Below are 27,420 nucleotides of genomic sequence, written 5' to 3'. Positions count from 1 at the left end.
CATTCAAAGCTCTCATAGCATCACAATGGTTCCGAAAAAATATGAACACTTCACAAAGTACAGACAAAATACAATTTCATAAGTTATCCAACTGTGTAATTATGTAAACATCTGTCACTGATGTAGTAAAAAAATTTTAATTTCTCTGTTAAATAATCAGATAGCTGTGTAATTCTGTGTTAGAGAAATATGGTAGCGATGTGTAAAGTTGTATAAGCAAATACTATATTAACTAGGGCTCCTTGTGCTTGCCAAACACATGGTACACAAAGTAAGCGTGTATACCCCTGAGGATTAATGTAATTATACCGTCAGGTGTTACAGATTACAGCAATGGAATGAAATGTATCACGGAAAAGCTTTGTATCTTTGTGATTAAAATATATTTAAAAATAAAATTAATCGCTCTAATACGTGTCCTTTAGCGCTAAACTGTGCATCTTGTTGTAAGATAATCTCTGTCTTTACTTAACGGTAAAAATGTGCCAAGTGTCGTAATTATTGTCGTCCATAAGCGAATTTCTGTAGAAGTCAATGTACTTACCTCGTAATAAACAAAAGTGAAATGCTATGCGTATAGATATCTTAGTTATTACGCTTATTGCCGTGATGAAGTAAGTACTGTACTGTAACGTGTTGTTGTGCTACGGAAAAGGCTGTCTCATTGTAGCTATACCACAAAGTTACTACTAAAACATGTTTTCCTTTCCAAAAGAATTCAGAAAAGCTGTACAGAGATAAAACAGATACACCGCAAAAGCAACAATGTACATTACCAGAATGAGATTTTCACTCTGCAGCGGAGTGTGCGCTGATATGAAACTTCCTGGCAGATTAAAACTGTGTGCCCGACCGAGACTCGAACTCGGGACCTTTGCCTTTCGCGGGCAAGTGCTCTACCAACTGTACATTTAACAATGTACATTGTGTCACACGTTAGTAGCGTCATGATATAATCGTGTAGCTGTCAAATAAACTAACCACTGTGTCATCTGGTATCTCTCAGAAAGTACTTTAAATCCAGAATGTATTTTCAAGTAAACCAAAATGTTGCATTAAAATCTCATTGGCAGTACCGGTATATGTTCTAAGTATGTGAGCCTTATAGTAGTTACGTAATCGTGCAAATAACAAGCAACAATGTACACACACTATAACACTGTGTCGTCTGTTCACTATAACAATGCACAGGTAAATACTGTCTAAATATGTTCCCTAGGTTCTAGACTGGATAGTTAACTTCAAAACATTGTTGCATGTTAACAGTTTCTCAGTGTGACTAATTGTACTAGCAGCGTGAAGTGAAAAATTTTATGGCAAAGACTAAGTTAAAAAGCAGATTATCTTTCAATAAACGGTTTTACATGTGAAATGTGGTGAAATTTTTTACTCTTCCTAGTACGCCGAGTTTCAACTTCAACGCAATTATCATGTGGTGCACGTCGGATTCTGCAAGGTCCATTGTAAATCAGAAAGAATTTGTGACTCAAGTGTTTCTTCTTATGTGAAAATGAATGAGCTTTAATGAGAACTTTCTGACCAATATATAATTTCTTTGCATTTGCTTCACCGTGTACTTTTCTCCTTTTTGTGTGCTGCAGATTTTATATTTTTAATAGCCAAATCAATTATGTCTTTGTGTCGAAATCTACGTGTATTTGGGAAAGGTACAAGCTCTCTGATTCTGTTTGGTGGTTCTTCATTCTTCAGTACAAGAATAGGTGGTAAAGCAGTGGAGTCATGAGGCATTTCATTCAGCATGTTTTGAAATAAGTGTAAATATCTGTCCCAATGCTGATGCTTTCTGTAACAATAAAGTCTGCAAAGCTTATTGATTTCTTTCATAATCCTTTCAGACGGGTTACAATGTGGTAAGTACAATGAAATAAAAACAGGTCTGATTTTATGGTTCCGAAGCATGCGCGACCAAACAGCAGATCTGAATTGCGGTCCGTTATCTGAAATGACTTTACTAACGTGTCCAACTTCACGAAATAAATTTTTAACAGAGGAGTTGGATACAGACCGTCCAGTGGCTTTACGTAACGGAGGGAAAGAAACAGATTTTGAAGTAAGTTCAACAGCGACTAGAATGTACGAAAATCCATTCGATGTTCTGACAAGGGGCCCCAAGAGATCAACAGCAGCAAATTCTTTTAATTTAGAAGGAATGATAGGAAACAGCGGAGCACGATGGGAGATAGTAGATGGTTTCGCCTTTTGACAGAGTTTACAAATAGACAACACTCTTCGAATTCTCTTTTCCATATTGTTAAAATAACAAGTCGTTCGAAGAATATGATAACATTTTCGTGGACCATAAAGTGCGTAGCTGAAATGAATGTACCAAATAAGCTTATTAACAAAATCGTCTGGAATGCTAAGTACCCATAGCTTGTCATCAACAGTGCAGCGTTTGAAAAGTATGTTGTTTCTAACCAGATAATAATGCCGAATCTGAGTGTGGATCTTTTCATGCCATTTACTTTTGATGTCTTTCCAAATCGGATCTTTATCTTGTTCATGAGCAATGTCCTTTAAAGATGTGGTGATGATGTTTTTCAAAGGCGACTTTCTGAATGTGAAGAATACTGAAATTTTTCTCGAGGTTGCCTTCTGTGTTACTTTTCTCAAGCCCAGCCGGAGCGTTTGACAGTGCGTCCGCAACAATGTTCTCCTTGCTGGGAATGTAGACTATTGTGAAGTGGAATTCTTGCAGAAACAATGCCCAACGTTTTAACCTGTCATGATTTAATTTTGAAGACATAAGAAATTGTAATGCATGATGATCACTGTTTACTTTTACGCGAAAGAAAGAAACGGAATGTGTTAAATTCCCAAACGATAGCTAAGGCTTCTAATTCAGTAACGGAACAAATTTTTTCAGATTTTGTTAGCAATCGGCTAGCAAAAGCAATGATTTTCTGAACGGTAGTGTCATTTTCTATGGCTTTTTGAAATAAATGGGCACCAAGACCGACTTTAGAAGAATCCGTGCTAAGCCAGAAATCTTGTGAAAGATCTGGATGAGCTAGTATTGGCGCGTTAAGTAGCGATTCTTTCAAAGAATTGAATTCCAACTGTGCTTGTTCGTCCCAGTTCCAAATAGTATTTTTTCCCATGAGAGAACAAAGTTTTGGTGTAAATAGAATTTGCATATTCAGAAAACGACGGTAAAAATTTACGAGACCTAGAAAACTGCGGACTTGTTTTTTTGTGGATGGAACTGGAATGGCTCTGATTTCTTCTAACTTTTCAGGATCCGGCTGAATGCCTTCAGAAGAAATAATATGTCATAAAAACCTCACCTTTGACCTACCGAATTCATACTTTTCCAAGTTAACTGTAATTCCTGATTCCGCAAAAATGCGTAACAAACTGTACAGGATGCGATTATGTTGTTCCCATGAGGCCTCTGCTATTAGAATATCATTCACATATAAGGTGATGTGACGTTTTAAGAAATCAGGTAATATCGAATTCAGCCGGCGAATGAACGCTGCCGAAGAAATGTTCAAACCAAAAGGAAGTTTCCGAAATTGACAACAAACGCTGAAACAAAGAAAAGCTGTGTATTTTCTACATTCTGAATGAAGTTATATCTGATAAAAGCTGGATCTGAGATCAATAGAAGACAACACTTTTACACCATTAAAATTTTGAAGAAGTTGTTCCATCGTTTGCGGCCTGTTTATTTCAGAAATGATGATAGCATTGATTTGTCTCGAATCTGAGACAAGCCTGATCGATCCATTTTTCTTCTCAACAACATGTAATGGATTGTTGTACGAGATTACTGCAGGCTCAATAATGCCCTCGTCAAGCATAGACTGTTTTTCTGTTCTAACACAGTCCCTATAATGTGATGGAATTACGTATGGTCTAACATAAAATTTAGTATGCTCACGTACACGAAATTGGTATTGAGATCCCTTGATTGTTCATGTTTTGTGAGTAAAAGCTGTGGAATGTGCTTGTAAAATCTCAAAAAGGTACTGACTATCAGCGTCATGACAGTTCTCAATTGTTTGAATTTTATTCTGAATTAACTCATTAGTATCAAATATGCCGTCGATATTATCCCTGTCAGTACATGCAGAGTGATTGTTAGTGTCTAGTTCCGTCGAAAATTCCGAACTGTTGTCTAACAGAAGGTAAAGCCGATTAATTTCCTCGTCATGGTTTGAGAGCCAATCTTCAAATTTCAAAGCTATTGACTTACCTTCTTTCTCTAAACTTATTTGAGCATCGTGAAAGTTTAAGATTGCTTTGTATTCATTCAAAACGGCTACTCCCAATATAATTTCTGTCGACAATTATGGAACAATAAGAAAGTTCACAGAGAAGCTGTGGCTTTGACAAAAGAATTCTAAGTTGGTTTGTTGGCGTACATCTACACTCTTTCCAACGATTGCACCTTGTAATTTAATCTTACGTAACGGAAGTGTGGGGCAATCGTTCGATTTGTTGTATTTGCTAAAGGCTGTTTCACTAATTACTGAAATGGGACTGCCAGAGTGAAGTACTGCCGTAAATATTACGTCATTTACTGTAATGTAAATCACAGGATCTGCTATGTTTTACGTCATGCTCCTGGAGTAAGATGTCCCTAATCTCTTCCATTTTTACGTAACTATTAGCCATGGCAGCTACGTCGTCAGCTTCATGAGTACGTTTTGTGGCTGCCAGCGGTGTGAGTCACTGCCTACTGTCTCTTTGTTGGGGCACATCGTTATTGGGATTTGGAGATCTAACTTCTAGAAATTCACCTTGTCGAGAGGGCCCTGCCCTGTTTGAATCCCGCCAGTTCTGATGAAATTCAGGTCTGTCGTTTTGTTGGTAGTTTACATAGTTTCTTTTTTGTCGGTCATGTGGTGGAGAATTTCTCCTGGAATCGTAACTGCACGGTGGACCGTTGCGTCTGACGTTATTCTGTCTCCCTTGATAATAATTATTTTGGTTTCCATATTGTCTGTTTCTCTGATTGTCTCTGTGATATTATCGGGGAGAGGTGATCTTTTCCTGTAATTATTACTACTCTGCCAACGGTTGTCATACGGGTGGTGCCTGTTTTGGTCACGATTTACGTTGTAAGAATAGCCTTGTCACGTCCAGTTATTATTTCTTTCATCGCGGAATTGTGACAGATGTGACCTGTAATTGTTGTGTTCCTGTTTTCGCGTTCCGCGATTGTCAGTGTCAATTTCCAAGTCTTGTAAGACTCCATGAATAGCTTTAATGTCACCTTTGCAACGTCCTGCCAAAATAATATGTCGTAAATGTTCAGGCAATTTGATTAAGCAAATGCGGATGAGTTCTGAGGCGCTGTATGGGTTTGACAGGTACTGATTCTTGTGCAACATGTCTTCAAAATATTTCACAAGACTGGAAAATTCAGATTGTTCGAAATGTTTCATCATTATGATGCTGTGTTTTACTCGGTATTGTGTATGGCTCTGAGCACTATGAGCACTATGGGACTCAACTGCTGAGGTCATTAGTCCCCTAGAACTTAGAACTAGTTAAACCTAACTAACCTAAGGACATCACAAACATCCATGCCCGACGCAGGATTCGAACCTGCGACCGTAGCGGTCTTGCGGTTCCAGACTGCAGCGCCTTTAACCGCACGGCCACTTCGGCCGGCACGGTATTGTGTAGTTTGAGACCAATATGCTGAGAGGGAGGCATGATAAAATTCTCCTTCACTGTGACAATCGTGAATGACCGATCGCATTCTTACAGCTGGTTCATTTTCTAAATAGCCACACATAATTCTAATCTGTGCTCTAATGACCAGTTGAGAGGAAAACAATGAGAGAATTGATGAAGCCACGCTTGTGGATGAATGTCGTTGCCGGAATTCTTAAATGTTTTGAATTTACGCGTAGTAATAAACAGCTTAAAGTCGAAATCATCATGTCGGCGAGTCGCATGTCGGTCATTGTTACGTCGTTTCGGCGGTTCCATCTCAAAATTCGGTGTACCTTGCCAATCTCTTTCATAATTTCCGAAGTGCGCTGTGTTATTATTTTGTGGCTGTTCCGTATTTCTATGTCCCTCTACCCGTGTTGGAGCGCGAGTGTACTCTGAAATATGTAATTCTTGTATTACCTGTGTCAACTGATCTTGTTCTTCCCGCATTTCTCTTTGGTGTTGCGTATTAATTTGATTCTGATTTTGTTAGAATTTCCTAATTTGTTTGTACTCTTCTGTATCATTAAAGACTACCGGTCTTGTGTCATTCAGATTATCATCTACCTTCGTAGATAAATTATTTAGCTGATTCGAAAGTTCGACTACTTTCTCTGATAATGAACTAATTTTCTCCATGTGTCTTTCCGAACCACTTTTCAGAGTATCTACTGTGTCCTTTAAGTTTTCCTGAGTTTCTGCAAGTATCGTAACTGAATCGGTAGATGCAACTGAGTCAATTTTAGCCTGCAAGTTCTCGTGATTTTCATGAACAATAGTTTGCAGTTCTTTTATGGCTGCTTCGTGATTCTGTAATGCATTTTCATGCCGCGAAAAATAGGTTGAAAATGCTCTCAAATTTGTGTTTTTACGTCATTACTGACTTTTTGACATTTCGATACGATGTTATGTAACTCATTAGTTAAATCTTCACGTTTTGTTCAAGCGTGGTGTCTAACTTCCGAAGATTTTGTTCCATTGTGTCTAACTTTTGCAGCTTTTGTCCCATTTGTTGTATTAATTGTAATAACAATTCACTGGTGTCTGAAACATATTTCTCAGTGCTCTTCGGCAGTGAATTTGCATCGGCAACATTCATATTTTGACAAGCAGAAAATGTGTCTTGACTTATTTGAGAAAACGTTGAGGACCCAAAACCTGAATCTACAGTATTTGCGAGATTGTGTCCCGTCGTTTCAGATTCCTGAGGCGAGCTGTTACCGACCGATCGATCTATAATGCTTCCCTCTTCACTAATTGTTTCACTGTCTACATCATTATTTCCAGCCCGCTCCATTTCCCTATGCACAATGACCAAATTACTACTTTGAAATTAGTTAATTCATTACACGGTGGCGCTAACACACTGCTTTCGTCTTCACCGTCATTTCTCAGTTTACTTTGGAGCCTAGTATTACGTTTTTCACGCGCCATTATTGTCACAATATTTCACACTAGAACACAGGAAAGCACAATTTGAAGAGCAAAATAAGAAAACACATTAACATAGCATTGAAAATAATATCTCGTTAATTGCAAGCGCAGCTGCGAAATACCTGGTGCAAATCTACATGCGTGCCACAACTGTTTTACTGTACAACAATGAAACACTAAAACTACAAAGGAAATTCTCTCTATAATTACGCTCTTGCAAAAAAAAAAACAGCTACACTAATTACAGAAACTACAAGAAAAAATCAGAAGATTCCAGTGAGGTATCCTCGGCTAGGGGTCGACATATGAAACGTCCCCTTAAAAAAATTAATGAATTACTGTGCTGATAAACTTCTTACATTATTTGATTTTCAAACAGCTGAGCAGAACTGAACGTACTCAGACATTTCGCTCTTTACCTATTCTGGCAACACTAAACTGACAGCCAATGTTTTTAGCGTAACGCAATCTTTCAATACTCCCTACAAAAGGATGGCCCTGACTAACATTAACCTATACGTTTCACAAATCACTTACCTCACAAAAATCTTCGTTACTCGAACTACTGCAATACAGCAAGCGCCACTACTGCCAGCTTAATAAAAGATTCAAACTACTGAAGGCACTAACTACTGATAGGCATAGTTAGCATATGAAAGATTTTGATAGAGAGCAGACAATGTATTTACCTTAATAGCGTTCAAAAATCATAATATATATAGCAGTTCATGACATCCAGTCTTACAAATTTACTGTCTCTGATGGACACACGTCCAGATTATCCACTCTCAAAACTCTGCCATCTCTTTCCCCACATCCACCACTGCTGGCGGCTCACCTCCAACTGCGCAACGCTACGCGCTGTTAAGAGCCAACTGCCCAAAACTACAATAGCATATACTCCAACAATGCAAACCAACCACAGCACAGTCAGTGATTTTCATATAGAGCGCTACGTGGCGTTGCCAACATAGAAACCTAAATAGCGTACTTACGAGTGAGACCGCACAGCAGCGCTCTGGACTGTCCCCAACGTAAACAAAGTAACAGAGGAAGCACAGATCTGCAGAAGAGGTCGATGAGCGGTAAACCAAGCAAACCGTTTACTGTCTAGGCAACAAGTAATGTTCGTATGGCAGAATTACTACGCAAAGCTTTAGGAAACAATATCCAAAACAAGAATCGCAGAACAACTTAGTAGTTTTCTGACCCACAGGTTGATTCTATTAGTACTGCACAAGCACACTCGTCATGTACAATAGGCGTCTTCTGAAAAATATATCAGTTTCTTAAATGAACTATAGTCATAAATATTCTATTTTAGAAATAATTTTATGTAAGGAATATAGAGTCTCATTCTTACTGTTAGTAGTTACAAGTAAATATTTTTTGCTGTACTTCGTGCTACAGCTTTCTGTATCCCTTTTCAGAGTTAAGAAATCGGATGCTTAGTTTGCTGTTTTGTACGTAATAATTTTAAATGATTAAGTTTGAAAACTTATTAAAAATTGAATTAAGGTTATAAAGCTCTTTAATTCTTACAGTCATTTTTGTTAAAGAAGACAGTTAACATTTTACACGTTTTTCTTTTTCGAGGAAACCATTTTGTCTATGCTTGGTACGATATTGCGTGAGACAGCTAACCTCAAAGAATTAGTCAAATTTTTATCGCCAAGTAATGAACGGTTCGTAGTTTTAGCGAGCTTTGAAAGAGAGAAAAAGCGCTCTCAAATAGACGTGGAGCGAAACATTGAGAGAACTTTAGCCGCGTGCTTGTGCAAAAGAGGATATTTTTCTCGTGGAAGACAGCTGTAGAAGTCATCCAAAGTTTTACACATAAGAAAGCGGTTCACCAGGGGCATGTCGCACTGCAGGTCAATCAGCTGTAGTTGAAACACTTGTGAGGCGTCCTCAGCCCGAAGGGGAAACGGGCGAACAAATATATATATATATATATATATATATATATATATATATATATATATATATATATATATATATATATATATATATATACTCCTGGAAATGGAAAAAAGAACACATTGACACCGGTGTGTCAGACCCACCATACTTGCTCCGGACACTGCGAGAGGGCTGTACAGGCAATGATCACACGCACGGCACAGCGGACACACCAGGACCCGCGGTGTGGGCCGTCGAATGGCGCTAGCTGCGCAGCATTTGTGCACCGCCGCCGTCAGTGTCAGCCAGTTTGCCGTGGCATACGGACTCCATCGCAGTCTTTAACACTGGTAGCATGCCGCGACAGCGTGGACGTGAACCGTATGTGCAGTTGACGGACTTTGAGCGAGGGCGTATAGTGGGCATGCGGGAGGCCGGGTGGACGTACCGCCGAATTGCTCAACACGTGGGGCATGAGGTCTCCACAGTACATCGATGTTGTCGCCAGTGGTCGACGGAAGGTGCACGTGCCCGTCGACCTGGGACCGGACCGCAGCGACGCACGGATGCACGCCAAGACCGTAGGATCCTACGCAGTGCCGTAGGGGACCGCACCGCCACTTCCCAGCAAATTAGGGACACTGTTGCTCCTGGGGTATCGGCGAGGAACATTCGCAACCGTCTCCATGAAGCTGGGCTACGGTCACGCACACCGTTAGGCCGTCTTCCGCTCACGCCCCAACATCGTGCAGCCCGCCTCCAGTGGTGTCGCGACAGGCGTGAATGGAGGGACGAATGGAGACGTGTCGTCTTCAGCGATGAGAGTCGCTTCTGCCTTGGTGCCAATCATGGTCGTATGCGTGTTTGGCGCCGTGCAGGTGAGCGCCACAATCAGGACTGCATACGACCGAGGCACACAGGGCCAACACCCGGCATCATAGTGTGGGGAGCGATCTCCTACACTGGCCGTACACCACTGGTGATCGTCGAGGGGACACTGAATAGTGCACGGTACATCCAAACCGTCATCGAACCCATCGTTCTACCATTCCTAGACCGGCAAGGGAACTTGCTGTTCCAACAGGACAATGCACGTCCGCATGTATCCCGTGCCACCCAACGTGCTCTAGAAGGTGTAAGTCAACTACCCTGGCCAGCAAGATCTCCGGATCTGTCCCCCATTGAGCATGTTTGGGACTGGATGAAGCGTCGTCTCACGCGGTCTGCACGTCCAGCACGAACGCTGGTCCAACTGAGGCGCCAGGTGGAAATGGCATGGCAAGCCGTTCCACAGGACTACATGCAGCATCTCTACGATCGTCTCCATGGGAGAATAGCAGCCTGCATTGCTGCGAAAGGTGGATATACACTGTACTAGTGCCGACATTGTGCATGCTCTGTTGCCTGTGTCTATGTGCCTGTGGTTCTGTCAGTGTGATCATGTGATGTATCTGACCCCAGGAATGTGTCAATAAAGTTTCCCCTTCCTGGGACAATGAATTCACGGTGTTCTTATTTCAATTTCCAGGAGTATATATATATATATATATATATATATATATATATATATATATATATATATATATATATATATATATATATATAAGGCCGGTTGAAGCTCACTTACCTCCAAAACTCAAACTGTTCTTGTAATTCGCAAATGATTTGAACATAATCTGAAAAATCTACATCTTCTTCAACGCCGTCTAGTGCAGGAGAGTGTCCACAATTCTTCTCCCGCAACTGTTTTTCCCACGAAATAAGTTTCTTTTAATTTTATTTGAAATGCTTGAATCGACTGCACTAAATCAAGAACGGAGTGATTCTCGTCTTGGAGTGAAATGTACAAAGTATTTAAATGACCAGTAAAGTCACTCAAAAAAGCCAAATTCGCCACCCACTTATAACAAAGTAGTTCTTCTGGACGTCCTTTCATTATTTCGCCCCTCAAGGAGAAACACCGATGAAGCACCATTCCTCTGCTCAGCTATCGTACTTCGGCGTGGTAGGGGAGGTCCGGGTATTCCGCTTCGATATCAGCCAGAAATTCTTTAAATTGGCGATGTGTGAGTCCATGCGATCGCAGATAATTAACCGTTTGAAGAACTGTGCCCATAACATTTTTTATGTTGTCAATCTTCGCACAAAGTGCATGGTAGTGTATCAGATAATGGATTGCCGCGAATTAGGAACAGCCAGCTTCAGCCGTTTTTGACCTGACGAAACGCAGAAATCCAGTGCGTATCCCTCGTAGTGCAAGGGTTGTATCCGTTGTTACACTGGTCAGGCTTTCCCATTTTAAACCCATTGACTGTAACACGTTTTAGCTGCCGAGTAGACCAGGGAATTCTTGATGAGGTTCCCAGCCGCAAAGGGTCTCCCTGCTTTCGCAATTCTCAGCGAGCATTTGTAGCTTACGCGCAAACTTTGCCCTCCTCTTTCCTGCTCCTGCTACGGCAAGAAAGAACATACAATTAATTTTGTACAATCCTATTTTTTAAAACACTTATCATTTTAACAATTAATTGTTCCATTCATTGAAACCCAAATAAAAATTAACAAAAAAAGATTGGTTTCAGGTGCGTTTTCCCCCTGTTCCTCTGAAAAGCAGCCATAGACGCTGGAGAGGACAGCGAAAAGAGGTCGCAAAATAAATTTTTATCTATTGAAATATTTGCGTCTCAATTAATTGAAAAAATAGATCAAACTACAACATACGTTTTCCCATCCATAAAAACACAAATATACAAAAACAATGAATGACTCTTAATGACACTTTGCTGCCCGAGAGAGCGTTTGTGAAGGGTTTTCAGAAAGTGTCAAAAAATAACGCACCTGAAACTTCTTCTAATGCCTGTGCGACACGATTTAATGCAACCCAAATATAAAAATTAAGCGAAAAGAAATGTTCCTTGCCGGCCGGCGTGGCCGAGCGGTTCTAGACGTTCAGTCTGGAACGGCACGACCGCTATGGTCGCAGGTTCGAATCCTGCCTCGGGCATGGATGTGTGTGTTGTCCTTAGGTTAGTTAGGTTTAAGTAGTTCTAAGTTATAAGGGACTGATGACCTCAGATGTTAAGTCCCATAGTGCTTGCCCTGTTCTAAGGCTTGCAGACGGTCATCGATTTGTTCAAATGTATGGCCTAATTCTTTCATAATATCACTTTTTATTTCACTTGCCAGATTGTTTATTCTTTGTGAGATATCATCGGACACTCTCTGCATCGACTTGTCGACTTTATTTGTCTGCTGGATTAGTTTTTCGTCTATTTGTTGGCCTAGCTCGCGGATCGATTTTTCAGATTTCTGCGTCATTTTTTCGCCTAGCTCACGGATCGATTTTTCAGATTTCTCTGTCATTTGTTCGCCTAGCTCGCGGATCTATTTGTCAGATTTCTGCGTCATTTGTTCGCCTAGCTCACGGATCGATTTTTCAGATTTCTCTGTCATTTGTTCGCCTAGCTCGCGGATCGATTTTTCAGATTTCTGCGTCATTTGTTCGCCTAGCTCACGGATCGATTTTTCAGATGATTCTTTTTGTTCTCGAAACGATTTTTCTGATTTCTCTGCGTTTTCTTTATTTTGTTGCAATAAGGCTTTCATGAGCTCTGCCAAATCAATTTGGTTAGTAAGAGGCAAATTAATTTCTGGCTCTGGTGTAAGCCCGTTCGTCCTGTTTTGCATTTCGTCTGAAGTATTCCCCATTGCATTTTCGGAACCGACCGACTCGTTAATATTCGAAATCAAATTATCCCCTTGGTCCATGTTGCTTAAGTTGTTGGACCACCTACTTTTAGCTTGGTTACGTGTCTGCATTAGTTCAATTTATACCCGGTACGCAACACACTAATCACAATAAATATATCCCCCAAAAATTACGACAGTTACACGAAAGGTAACCAACCTAGTACGCACTTTTTCACACGCAAAACAAATTTTTATCTTTGATCGAAGCAGTGCAATTTACAAGCGAGAAAAAAAACTACACACACATATAAAACACACAAATATAGAAAACAAAACAACAAGACAAACAACACAACGCCGCTCAACAACGCCGTGAATCATTTGAAAGTCTACTCAGAAACAACGCAGAAGTTGTTTGAGCGCTGCAGGGAAAAAAAAAAAAAGATTTTACAACGCTCGCAATCTAACGTTTCAGAGATTCCAGAGTCTAGCGGAATCACAGAACAGGGTCGCCATGTGTAATGTTGTTGCTTTAATTTCTTCTGAAAGCGGTGCTGCTATTCAAGACCATGAAAGTGGGTTAAAAGCTGTGAGCTGTCTGGGGAAGTTAACCGTGCATTACTGAGCAACTGTTTCACCAGGTATCTAGTCTAGGTTTATCAAATTCCCAACCAGACTAACATTAATTATAATCTTGTAATAGTCATACGACAACCGGTGATATATATATATATATATATATATATATATATATATATATATATATATAACAGAATTTAAATAAAAAATCAGTTTATATTTGGAAATTTATTTTAACATCTATCATTGAAATTTCAGCATATTTAACATGAGTCATAACTAAGCTGGTGCCTTATTTAGGACTGTGAAAATGTGAGTTTTTAATCTTACGGAACACATCAAATAGGGAGACAAGATTGGGAGACTGCATACAACACTGCATTAATAAAATAACACACGAAGAACGTTGAAACATATGCAAGAGGAAATTAACCACAACCAACCGATTCAATTTTCATCCTTAGAAGTTACGTTCGTAGCGCAATCCTGTCGGTCATGAAATTACCAGACACTGGTATACTAAATTCATACTAACTCTCTGTGAAATGTTCCCAAAAGAATAGCTGAGGGCTACTTTGATGCTTACACCACAAGCTACACGTGGTCAACTTGGTTTACACAAAGAGCGTAACTCCACAATAATTTTGATAATTAAAATAAATTACATCGAAAGGCAATTTACAAAAGAAAAACCTCGAACTGGTTACTATCGTCTTACTATTAACCTGATGGGTCAAACAATTGTATAAGCACGTGGTACTGGTCTCACAAAGTACACCCCACGTGTGTTGAACATAAAGAAAAGTTGCTATATTGAAAAATATTGTCAAGACGAGACGTTATAATCTCACGCACATTCGCATTTAAGATTGATGAACTTAGTTAGAGTTACTGATCAACACGTGGTTCCACTTTACTCACAAAGTAGTGACAAAGCAACTACCGGAATATATTCTGAACTTCACACTCGAACTACACTGCGTTGCTATTTAAGATAACATTAGATATTTTAGAGCTAAACCTGAAATAAAGGTGATTAAATTTTCAGTTAGGCTGAACTTAAGAAATCCATTGTTCTACGGACTTAGCAGACACGCGCTTAGCCGGAGATCTTACCACTTCATACGCTCGCCACGAACAGACTGCCGTGGTCCCTTCCCGAGGGGTGCCTCACAAATACAAACTGACCAGAGAGGCAGCTTCCTATACCAACATGACAAGGGATGGACAGGACCAAACTAAGGATAGAAACGTCTTTGCTTTTAGAAAGCGTAGCTACCTGTTCCGACGTTGGTCCTACTGTTCCCTAGCAGACAGGCTTGTCTGCTATCATCCAGCATGCAACTAGAAATACATTTGCTCATTCATCCTCTCACACAGAAGGGAAGGGGGATGACAGTATCTTATCATATACAGTATATAAAAGAAAGCGTATGTCGGTTCCGTATGAGACTGTGTGACATGAATTACATATAAACTGTGTTTTAAAGTGTAGTAGTGTGACAGATCGTTCTTGTTTGTGTGTAAAAGTAACATGTTTCACTGCTCAGTCTCCTCCCAGATAGTCAGAAACACCACAGTAAATTTAGAAGAGGAATTTATGCCATAAATGACAACAGATTTAAGAAATTAACGTGAAAGGAATCCAACAGAGACCTTTCACTGTCGCGATGATCACTCATCTACCGGGGGCGGACTTACCCCCTGGTAAAACCCGTTTCAATTAGTTTGTTGTCTGTACATGTACATAACATCTACCGATTTCCGTTCCATTCGAATAATTCCTTCGTGCTGCAGCGTTTTCTTTCTTTTGTCTTATACTGTATGTGTACACGCAGACGCTTATGTCGTTCAATTATTCTGCTTGAATGGTCCCTTAAACGCGGAGTTTAAGGCATCAGTTTACGTTTTTCTGTCTTCTATGGCCACACTAGACTAGCCCGGAAGTGACTGGATAGAAGCATTCGATCTGCTTTGCCATTTTACATAAGACCAGAATTTTCTTGTGTTCTCGGCAAGATTCATGGAGGAGTTTCGTGTTTCGCAACGATTTCGTTTGGTAAATGTGTGTGAAGTGACGCAACGTCCATTACATTATAGAGATACGAATTCTGCATTACGGAAAGGTTTAATATTATTATTTCGAATGTGATGGTTCCGAGAGATGCCAGACAACTTATTGTCTCCTCCAAAAAAAGAGTACATGTCCAGAACCTCCCGGACAAGATTAGAGTAATGAGAGCTCTCGAGGGTGGATGGTTGGGGAGTGGGTGGCAGGTTCACCGACCGACCTTCTACCCTCAAACCATTCACGGATGATACAGGGATGAAAGGTCATGATAGTGCTTCCGGGAGTACCCTACTCGACACTCTGAGAGGTGGTTTCAGGATAAATATGCGACCAGAAACTTCCTCTTTTTAATCATGGCTTGAAGTTTTCTTAACTGATACAATGAAACCGTCCAAAAATGACACAGCCATCTGTTCACAAGAAAATCTTACCTGACACAAATGTTCCGTCATTAAATATACTGGCATTGTTCAGGCACAGTTTCTTGTATTTTTTCCGTGTGAAACTACACTTTATAGATGAAAATTAATATTGTCAAAGAGCATTTTCACAGTGAAACAGATGTGTACACACTTCTAGCACAATTACCAAATTTACGCAAATATCGACTGTATACGTACCAAATTTGTGTTAAACAAACAGAAGATTGTGTTCTATCTACTGAGTTATTCATTATTGTCACATTCATTAAATTGAGATAATTATTAAGCAGTCAACATAATCCTTAAATGCTATAGGTTTCATTCCAAACACGATACAATTGATTCACAAAAGTGGTACACTGACGCCTACAGCCCAGTCACCGGCTACACAGTGGTGGCACACGGGTTGCCGCCCATCGCATACGCAGTCAACACAACAGACCACACCTCCAGCAGTAAACTCATTGCTCAAAGCCTCCAAACGAGAAAGGAAGATGTTAAAGCAAGAAAGTCATAAAGCTATGTCTATGAACTCAGATTCTGACGTCTCCCTGAAGGTAGATGACAGCACAGATGACAATGTCCTTGGAGAATGCACACATTGTAAACGCTGATGCAGCACTTGGAGGTGGAGAAGACTGTATATTTGCTAAACTTCAAGGGGGAAAGAGAAATTCATACAGGTACAGATATATATGCACCATACAAAAAGTACTCAGAAATGAATAGAGATTACCGGTCTATACTCCGTGAAAATGCACAAAACAGTTTTTAAATTAAACGAAAAAGACTTTTCCTTACTACGAGGAATATGTTAGGGGAATTATCAATTCCTCATGTTGCTAATGGGGAGCGAATTATCAAACGAGGAATCCGATTTGCGATTTGTATTTAACGGCCCTATAGGTGTTTTGCTCACATCCAAACACACTCGTTGTGCTATTTCTTTTTCAGTTGACACACGCAACACAAGCTCACAGCGCCACTATGGTATTACAGCTGTTAGATCACAGAAACTGGGAGCAGTCGTGACTTTACACTGTACATCTCCCTTTAGTATCGTGACAGGTATTCCCTAATGTCCTGACACTTGTCCTGTCATTGTTTCCCTGTTTATTGTCAGTGTTTTCCATATATCCCTTTCCTCGTCGATTCTGTGGAGAACGTCTCATTTCTTGTATTAACATTCCACTTAATTTTCGGAACTTTTCTGTAGCACCACGTGTCAAATGGTTTGATTCTCTTCTGTTCCGGTTTCCCCACAGTCCATGTCTTACTACCATACAACAATGTGCCCCAAACGTACGTTCTTCCTCAAATTAAGACCTATGTTTGATATTAGTAGGTTTCTTTTGGCCAGGAACGCCCCTTTTGCCAGTGCTGGTCTGCACTTCATGTCCTCCATTGTATGTCCATCATGGGTTTTTTTGCTGCCTAGTTAGCAGAATTCCCTAACTTAATCTACTTCATGGACACCAATAACGATTTTAAGTTTCTCGGTGTTCACATTTCTGCTATTTCTCATAACTTTCGCCTTTCTTCGATTTACTCTCAATTCATGTTCTGTATTCATTTGACTGTACATTCCATTCAACAGACCCTGTAATTCTTCTTTACTTTCACTTAGGATAGCAATACCATGGCCGAATCGTAACATTGCTATCCTTTCATCATGAATTTTAATCCCACTCTTGAACCTTTCTTTTATTTCCATCATCGCTTCCTCGGTGTAGAGATTGAACAGTAGGGGCGAAAGGCTACTTCCTTGTCTTACACGCTTTTGAATACGAGCACTTCCTTCTCGATCGACCACTAGTCCCTCTTGGCTGTTGTACATACGGGAAGTACATAAAGTCCGGGAACACTTTCAATTATTTATTGCACAAGAACCAAACATTGCTTTTTTTTTTTCATGTATACCGCCACAGCGTAGTTTGGTAATTTGCCGATAGTCAACGCTAGTAGCAAACATGGCGAGTTCAGGTGCAGAGCGAGGTTTCTGTGTGTTAGTGTTCGAAAAAAACACCAGATCTCACTCCGTGTGACTTTTTCTGTGGGAACATCTACATCTACATCTACATGACTACTCTGCAATTTACATTTAAGTGCTTGGCAGAGGGTTCATCGAACCACAATGATACTATCTCTCTACCATTCCACTCCCGAACAGCGCGCGGGAAAAACGAACACCTAAACCTTTCTGTTCGAGCTCTGATTTCTCTTATTTTATTTTGATGATCATTCCTACCTATGTAGGTTGGGCTCAACAAAATATTTTCGCATTCGGAAGAGAAAGTTGGTGACTGAAATTTCGTAAATAGATCTCGCCGTGACGAAAAACGTCTTTGCTGTAATGACTTCCCTCCCAATTCGCGTATTATATCTGCCACACTCTCTCCCCTACTACGTGATAATACAAAACGAGCTGCCCTTTTTTGCACCCTTTCGATGTCCTCCGTCAATCCCATCTGGTAAGGATACCACACCGCGCAGCAATATTCTAACAGAGGACGAACGAGTGTAGTGTAAGCTGTCTCTTTAGTGGACTTGTTGCATCTTCTAAGTGTCCTGCCAATGAAACGCAACCTTTGGCTCGCCTTCCCCACAATATTATCTATGTGATCTTTACACCTGAAGTTGTTCCTAATTTTAACACCCAGGTACGGAGTTGAATTGACAGCCTTGAGAATTGTACTATTTATCGAGTAAACGAATTCCAACGGATTTCTTTTGGAACTCACGTGGATCACCTCACACTTTTCGTTATTTAGCGTCAACTGCCACCTGCCACACCATACAGCAATCTTTTCTAAATCGCTTTGCAACTGATACTGGTCTTCGGATGACCTTACTAGACGGTAAATTACAGCATCATCTGCGAACAACCTAAGAGAACTGCTCAGATTGTCAACCAGGTAATTTATATAGATCAGGAACAGCAGAGGTCCCAGGACGCTTCCCTGGGGAACACCTGATATCACTTCAGTTTTACTCGATGATTTGTCGTCTATTACTGCGAACTGCGACCTTCCTGACAGGAAATCACGAATCCAGTCGCACAACTGAGACGATACCCCATAGGCCCGCAGCTTGATTAGAAGTCGCTTGTGAGGAACGGTGTCAAAAGCTTTCCGGAAATCTAGAAATACGGAATCAACTTGAGATCCCCTGTCGATAGTTGGCCCTTACTTCGTGCGAATAAAGAGCTAGCTGCGTTGCACAAGAACGATGTTTTCTGAAACCATGCTAATTACGTATCAATAGATCGTTCCCTTCGAGGTGATTCATAATGTTTGAATACAGTATATGCTCCAAAACCCTACTGCAAACCGACGTCAATGATATAGGTCTGTAGTTAGATGGATTACTCCTACTACCCTTCTTAAACACTGGTGCGACCTGCGCAATTTTCCAGTCTGTAGGTACAGATCTATCGGTGAGCGAGCGGTTGTATATGAGTGCTAAGTAGGGATCTATTGTATCAGTGTAATCTGAAAGGAACCTAATCGGTATACAATCTGGACCTGAAGACTTGCCCGTATCAAGCGATTTGAGTTGCTTCGCAACCCCTAAGGTATCTACTTCTAAGAAACTCATGCTAGCAGCTGTTCATGTTTCAAATTCTGGAATATTCCATTCATCTTCCCTGGTGAAGGAATTTCGGAAAACTGCGTTCAATAACTCCGCTTTAGCGGCACAGTCGTCGGTAACAGAACCATCGGCACTGCGCAGCGATGGTATTGACTGCGTCTTGCCGCTTGTGTACTTCACATAAGAAGAGAATTTCTTCGGATTTTCTACCAAATTTCGAGACAATGTTTCGTTTTGGAACCTATTAAAGGCATCTCGCATTGAAGTCCGTGCCAAGTTTCACGTGTCTGTAAATTTTAGCCAATCTTCGGGATTTCGCGTTCTTCTGAATTTCGCATGCTTTTTCCGTTGCCTCTGGAACAGAGTTCGGACCTGTTTTGTGTACCACGAGGGTTCAGTTCCATCTCTTATCCATTTATGAGGTATGAATCTCTGAATTGCTGTTGCTACTATATCTTTGAATTTGAGCCACATCTCGTCTACATTTGCATAGTCAGTTCGGAAGGAATGGAGATTGTCTCTTAGGAAGGCTTCTAGTGACACTTTATCCGCTTTTTTAAATAAAATTATTTTGCGTTTGTTTCTGGTGGATTTGGAAGAAACGGTATTGAGCCTTGCTACAACGACCTTGTGATCACTAATCCCTGAATCAGTCATGATGCTCTCTATCAGCTCTGGATTGTTTGTGGCTAAGAGGTCAAGAGTGTTTTCGCAACCATTTACAATTCGCGTGGGTTCGTGGACTAACTGCTCGAAATAATTTTCGGAGAAAGCATTTAGGACAATCTCGGAAGATGTTTTCTGCCTACCACCGGTTTTGAACAAGTATTTTTGCCAATATATCGAGGGAAGGTTGAAGTCCCCACCAACTATAACCGTATGAGTGGGGTATTTACTTGTTACGAGACTCACATTTTCTCTGAACTGTTCAGCAACTGTATCATCGGAGTCTGGGGGTCGGTAGAAGGAGCCAATTATTAACTTAGTTCGACACACATTAAAGGTCTGGTGTATGCACCGCCTGTACCACGTGATGTAGCAGAGGTCCGGGAGAGAATACGGGAAGCGACTGCCACAGTCGACGGTACCATGCTAGGACGGGTATGGCAAGAATTCGATTACCGTACTGATGCCTGCCGGGTCACTCATGGTTCACATATCCAATGTTTCTAAAAAAAAAAAAAACTTTCAGAGTTTCTCCTCAAAATGAAATTTGTATGACATCTGTACAATAGTTAGTTCTAGTGCAATAAATAATTGGAAGTATTCCTGGACTTTATGTACACCCTGTATTGAGGGACCGATGGCCTTTCTATTCTGGTCCCTTGAACCCCACAAACCAACCAACGAACACCCTGTATTGTATACGATCCGTCTCTCACTGTAGCTTATCCCTACTTTTCTCAGAATTTCGAACATTTCGCACATTTTATATTGTCGAACGCTTTCTCCAGGTCGACAAATCCTATGTACATGCCTTAAATTTTCTTCAGTTTTGCTTCTTTATAAATCGCAACGTCAAAGTTTCCTCTCTTGTGCCTTTACCTTACCTAAAGCCAAGCTGATCGTCATCCAGCACATCCTGAAATTTCGTTTCCATTCTCTGCATATTGTTCGTATAAGCAACTTGGATGCATGAGCTTTTACGCTAATTGTGTGGTAATTTTCGCACGTGTCAGTTCTTGCCGTCTTCGGAATTGTGTGGATAATGCTTTTCCGAAAGTCAAACAGTATGTCGCCAGACTCATACATTCTACACACCAACGTGAATAGTCGTTGTATTGTCACTTGCCCCAATGGTTTTAGGAATTCTGATGGAATGTTATCTGTCCCTCTTCTCTTATTTGATCTTAAGTCCTCCAAAGCTTTTTTAAATTCTGATTCTAATACTGGATCCCCTAGCTCTTCTAAATCGACTCCTGGTTCTTCTTCTATGACACCAGACAAATTATCCCCCTCATAGACGCTTTCAATGTATTCTTTCCACATATCAGCTCTCTCCTCTACATTTAACAGTGGAATTCCCGTTGCACCCTTAATGTTATCACCCTTGCCTTTAATGTCACTGAAGGTTGTTTTGACTTTCCTGTATTTTGAGTCTGTTCTTTTGACAATCATTTCTTTTTCGATGTCGTTTCATTTTTCCTGCAGGCATTTCGTCTCAGCTTCTCTGCACTTATAATTTATTTCATTCCTCAGCGACTTCTATTTCTCTATTCCTGAGTTTCTCGGAACATTTTAGTACTTCCTCTGAGGCGTAGCGCCTTCGCATCGCTCCTGTCACTTGTTAGGACGATATCGCTATAGGCATAAGTCATCGACAGATGTCACCAGCTGACATGGACCCGAGTTACAGAGCTGCACGTAGTTGTACTAGTAGGCGGCAGAGGTCAGCAGTTGACGGACAGTGCTAGCAGTCGTCGTCAAGACACTGTTGTAAAGTTATGTTTGATTAATATTTAATATATTTGCATAATTATAATTGTTTTATATGTGTAGTAATTATCAGTGTGAGTGTTGTATGAGTGAAGAACAGAAGTATATGAAAATTGTTTTGTTTATTCACGAAGTACCAGTTAAACTATACAGGGGATTTACTATAATTAAATGTGCAGTCAGTTTATGGTACTAATAAATCGTGAGTAGAACACAAAATAATCGGTAATTACAGAAAGAGTAATTTTATGTTTGATACTTTTCTAAATTTATTTATTTAGCAATTGCCATAGAAAGAAATGTCTTACTATGATTGGTCATTGAAGTAAAGCGCGGGATAATACTGCAACCTTATTTGCTGTTTGTGATATCAGCCTATCAGAAAAATGCAGGCCCACGCCAATCTATGCTGGGAACAAAGCCTTTGGTGTGATGTAACGAGGTCGGGGCTGAGGGTTCGAACTAGTAACATCTCATTGAAAGCAGCTCCGACGAAAGTACTGTAAAATCGCGGAAAAATGCTAATTACGAGTTTGCGAAGTAGTACAAAGTGTGTTTAAGGGAACTGTATAGTGGAAGTCGTGTGGAATTTCGGACGGAATATCAAAATTGTTGCTTTTGACTGTTAGTTAAAACCGCGTGGCGTGTTGTGCGATCTAAGACTGGAACAGGTATTACGTGTAGAGCAGAGTGCACAACATCTGAGCGAGCATTTTCATAACTAAACGATCCGGTGAACTCTATTAACTTCGGTAACGGGTGTAAATACCATAAACTGGTTACGTGTGTGATTGTGTTGCCACTTAGTACGGACTTGGCAGTATTAACTGTGATCTTTATCGTAAAAATACACGTGAAAATTTACATTGCCAAGTTAAAACTTTTATTTCAGTATTAGCCACATCCCCAGACAATTCTATGTATGTTGCGTCCTGCAATAGACAGTAGTGGTCTAGTATTTTCTACTACAGCTTTTAGCTAGACAAACGAACATTGCTGGACACTGGCAGGGCGGTAAAAAGTAACGTGCCGCGCCGCACCTCCTTCCATCGACCAACTGAAGTATTTCTTCTGTTACCCATGGTTTCTTTGCAGTCACCTTATTTGTACCTATGTTTCTCTTTCCAGCTTCTGTGATTGTCGTTTTTAGAGATATCCATTGGTCTTCAATTGTACTAGCTACTGGACTACTCTTTATTGCTGTATCTACAGCCATAGAGAACTTTAAGCTTATCTCATCATTCCTTAGTACTTCCGTATCCCACTTCTTTTCTCATTGGTTATTCCTGACTAAACTCTTACACTTAAGCATATTCTTCATCAGTACTTCATTGTGTTCTGTGTCCATCTCTGCACTTGAGTACACCTTAAAATTCTGAATGTGATTTCGGAATTTCTGTCTGACCATGATGCAATCTAACTGATATCTTCCCGTATCACACCGTCTTTTCCAAATATACCTTCTCCTCTTGTGACTCTTGAACAGAGTATTCGCTATTACTAGCTGAAGTTTATTACAGAACTCATTTAGTCTTTTTCCTCTCTCATTCCTTGCCTCAAGCCCATATTCTCCTCTAACCTTTACTTCTGTTCCTGCCCCTACAACTGCATTCTAGTCCCCCATAAATGTTAGATTTTCATGTCCCTTTTCGTACTGTATTACTATTTCAGTATCCACATATATTTTCTCTATCTCTCGTTCTTCAGTTTGCGATGCCGACTTATGTACCTGAACTATCGTTGTCGGCTTTGGTCTGCTGTCGATTCTGATAAGAATTACCGTATCACTGGACTGTTCACATTAGCACACTCTCTGGCCTACCATCCTATTCATAACGAACCCTACTCCCGTCGTGCCATTTTTTGCTGCTCTGATATTACCCTGCACCCATCTGAAAGGAAATCCTTGCCTTCTTTCCACTTCACTGTCTCCTACTATATCTAGATTGAGCCTTCGTATTTCCCTTTTAAGATTTTCCAGTTTTCCTACCACGTTAAACCTTCTGACATTCCGCGTCCCGATTCGTAGAACGTTATCCTTTCGTTGATTATTCAATCATTATCTCATGGTAACCTCCCTCTTGGCAGTCCCCTCCTAGAGATCCACATGGGGGATTATTCCGGAATCAGTTTCCAGTGGGGAGATCATCATGACACTTCTTCAATTACAGGCCACACGTCCTGAGGATACACGTTGCGTGTCTTTAATGCAGTGGTTTCCATTGCTGTTTCTTCAGCGTTTAGGGGACGTTTCTCACTCTAGGACAAGAGAGTGCCCTGAACCTCTGTCCGCTCCTCCGCCCTCTTTGACTAGGCCGTCGGCAGAATGAGGCTGACTTCTTATGCTGGAAGTCTTCGGCCGCCAATGCTGATTATTTATCAAAATTTAACCAGCGGCGGGATTCGAACGTGGGACCGAAAACGTTTTAATTAAGAATCAAAGACGCTACCCCTAGACACAATTCTTAATCCGAGCACTTCGTTCTTAATCTAATTAATGGCCATAATTTCAAGTAATTTTAGTTTTCTGTCTTTAATTCCTTTATCGAAAAATCATATGAATGACATTACTTCAGAGCGTGTTCAGGAAAGGTGATTTTTTTCTTTTTGAGTCACCATCTCCTTTCGTGCTCAATTTGTCTAATAGTTATAGTCCTACGTGGTTGACTTACATGTAATTTGCCACTTAACTACACTAAATTCTATAAATTACACACTGTTCTAAAGGTGAAATTTTATGTGTAAGAATATCAATCAAACAATTCTGACGTCGTCCTCAATGAGTGAATACAGCTGCATTACTTAACCTCATTAAAGCAGCAGCCAGTTATTATTTTTCTCACCGTTAGATAAAAAGCTGGTGATAATGTTGTACCCCCAAATTGCATAGACTTCTTTCTCTACCTCACTTTATTCTGTCTAATAGTCACATTCACCAGTGTGTCCATTTGACATAGTCGCCTGTACCATTACTCACGTGTAGAACATTTTTGGCTTATACTTTCACATAGTTTCAATATTTGAATACACTGTAATAGAAAGCTTTTTGTTCAAAATATTACTAGAACTTACATTACGCTTATGTTTTGTATCGATTTAGTAACAAAACATGACACATTTTGGACGGCAATCTTTGTACTAATATGAATTCTCGCTGACGATGTGTGGACTATCTGTTTAGTACCAAGTTATCTGACACTTTGTGGCAGATTAAAACTGCGTGCCGGACAGAGACACGAACTCAGGACCTTTGCTATTGGCGGGCAAGTGCTCTACCATATGAGCTATCCAAGCATGACTGACGCCCCGTGCTCACAGCTTCAATTCTGCCAGTACCTCGTCTCCTACCTTCCAAACTTCACAGAAACTCTTCTGCGAACCTTGCAGAACTAGCACTCTTGGAAGAAAGGATATTGCGGAGACATGGCTTAGCAATAGCCTGGGGGATGTTTCCAGCATGAGATTTTCACTCTGCAGCGGAGTGTGCGCTGTTATGAAACTTTCTGGCAGATGAAAACTGTGTGCCGGACCGAGACTCGAACTCATGACCTTTGCCTTTCGCGGGCAAGTGCTTTACCATCTAAGCTACCCACGCACGACTAAGAACCCGTCCTCACAGCTTCAATCCTGCCAGTACCACGTCTCCTACCTACCAAACTTCACAGAAGCTCATCTGCGAACCTTGCAGAAGTAGCACACCTGGAATAAAGGTTCTGAGTTCGAGTCTCGGTCCGGCACAGAGTTTTAATCTGCCAGAAAGTTTCATAACAGCGAACACTCCACTGCAGAGTGAAAATCTCATTCTGGAAACATCCCCCAGTCTGTGGCTAAGCCATGTCTCCGCAATATCATTTGTTCCAAGAGTGCTAGTTCTGCAAGGTTTGCAGGAGAGCTTATGTAAAGTTTGGAAGGTAGGAGACGAGGTACTGGCAGAAGTAAAGCTGTGAGGACGGGGCGTGAGTTGTGCTTGGGTAGCTCAGTTGGTAGAGCACTTGCACGCGAAAGGCAAAGGTCTCGAGTTCGAGTCTCGGTCCGGCACACAGTTTTATTCTGCCAGAAAGTTTCATAACAGCGCACACTTCGCTGCAGAGTGAAAATCTCATTCTGTAAGTTATCCGACGATGGCCTAAACAGCCGAAAGTGAACTATTAAATAAATATCATTGTGAAACGTTAGTATTTTATATGCAGGTTATGAGTATATCTAAGTTTGTCCAAGAATCGACCGAATACTCGGTAAAAAATGAAACCTTTTTATTTGTTTTCAAACAGGAGATAAACAGTAAGGAGTCCGATGCAAACACGTGAAGAGAGCAATACGACACGTGCAAGGCATTATCCGTGATGAAAGAGCGAATGTGGGAGCGGTGGAAATTTCGAGGAAGGAGAGGCTGGGAGCGGCTGATATAATTAGGAAGCGATCTGCGCTCGAGGCCAGAGGGGCGGCCAGGGCGGTGGGGGCGCGGCGCTCGGCGCTGGCTGGGACGCCGCCGCCCGCACCCGTCTCGACTTCGCCGGATGAATGCGGCCCAAAGTTGAATTCCCCAAATTATGTCTGGCCGCCGCTGCGCGGACGGCGCCCCGGTTCGGCCGTCTCGCGAAGCGAAGCGCCTGCCGGCGTGTTTCCGCAGAACGAGAGCCTACCCCCCCGCCCGAACTTTCAATTCCCCCTTCACCCCCCCCCCCACACTACTCAAACCGCCCACCGGTTCACCGTCTGAAAACTGAGACTTCTGCACGGCTGCGTACGCTTCATTATTATCGCGACATCAGAGCAACTGGCAACGGCTACAGATCGCAGTCTGCTCATGTAGTTTTTTTTTTTTTTTTTTACTTATCGTGCTGGCGATATATGGTTGTACGGCTATTTTTACTTGTTTCTCCATTTCTATTTTTCACGTCAGATATTCGTGGAATCTGTTTTATCATCAGAAAAGCAAGCGGTTCGCCGGTTGGCAGACGTGAAACTTCCTCAGTACGAGTCTGGGTGTTCTTGTTGTGGTCTTCAGTCCTGAGACTGGTTTGATGCAGCTCTCCATGCTACTCTATCCTGTGCAAGCTCCTTCATCTCCCAGTACCTACTGCAACCTACATCCTTCTGAATCTGCTTAGTGTATTCACCTCTTGGTCCCCTCCACGATTTTTACCCTCCACGCTGCCCTTCAATACTAAATTTGTGATCCCTTGATGCCTCAGAACATGTCCTACCAACCGATCCCTTCTTCTTGTCAAGTTGTGCCACAAACTTCTCTCCAATTCTATTCAATACCTCCTCATTAGTTACGTGCTCTACCCATCTAATCTTCAGCATTCTTCTGTGGCATCACATTTCGAAAGCTTCTATTCTCTTCTTGTCCAAACTATTTATCGTCCATGTTTCACTTCCATACATGGCTACACTCCATACAAATACTTTCAGAAACGACTTCCTGACACTTAAATCTATACTCGATGTTAACAAATTTCTCTTCTTAAGAAACGCTTTCCTTCCCAATGCCAGTCTACATTTCATATCCTCTCTACTTCGACCATCATCAGTTATTTTGCTCCCCAAATAGCAAAACTCCTTTACTACTTTAAGTGTCTCTATTTGTAATCTAATACC

The sequence above is a fragment of the Schistocerca nitens genome, chromosome 7 (assembly GCF_023898315.1).
Source record: "Schistocerca nitens isolate TAMUIC-IGC-003100 chromosome 7, iqSchNite1.1, whole genome shotgun sequence".
Taxonomy (NCBI): Eukaryota; Metazoa; Arthropoda; class Insecta; order Orthoptera; family Acrididae; genus Schistocerca; species Schistocerca nitens.
This window is presented reverse-complemented; position numbering follows the sequence as displayed.